Raw genomic sequence first — 313 nt, forward strand, 5'->3', positions numbered from 1 at the left:
GAATTGGTCTTCAATTTAGTATTACAGGATCTTCAACAGTATTACCCTGAACACACTTCAGGCATAAAATGTGACTGTCCTAACATTCCTAATTGTGTATCTAACAGTGGATAAGCTTATTATGAACGATTTGGTAAACCTGGTGAATTACTCAAAAAGGAAGCTCGTCCACCGGTCTAGGGCTTGAAAGCTGCCGGCCCCACGCCCTTCCTCCCTCCGCACCACACCCTCCGGTGGCAAGGCTTGAGTGGCGTGTGGGAGGAGGGGCTGGGCGGGGCCTCCCGGCCCACCCGCGTGCTGTCACTTCCAGGTT

The sequence above is a fragment of the Acinonyx jubatus genome, chromosome B3, assembly GCF_027475565.1.
Source record: "Acinonyx jubatus isolate Ajub_Pintada_27869175 chromosome B3, VMU_Ajub_asm_v1.0, whole genome shotgun sequence".
Taxonomy (NCBI): domain Eukaryota; kingdom Metazoa; phylum Chordata; class Mammalia; order Carnivora; family Felidae; genus Acinonyx; species Acinonyx jubatus.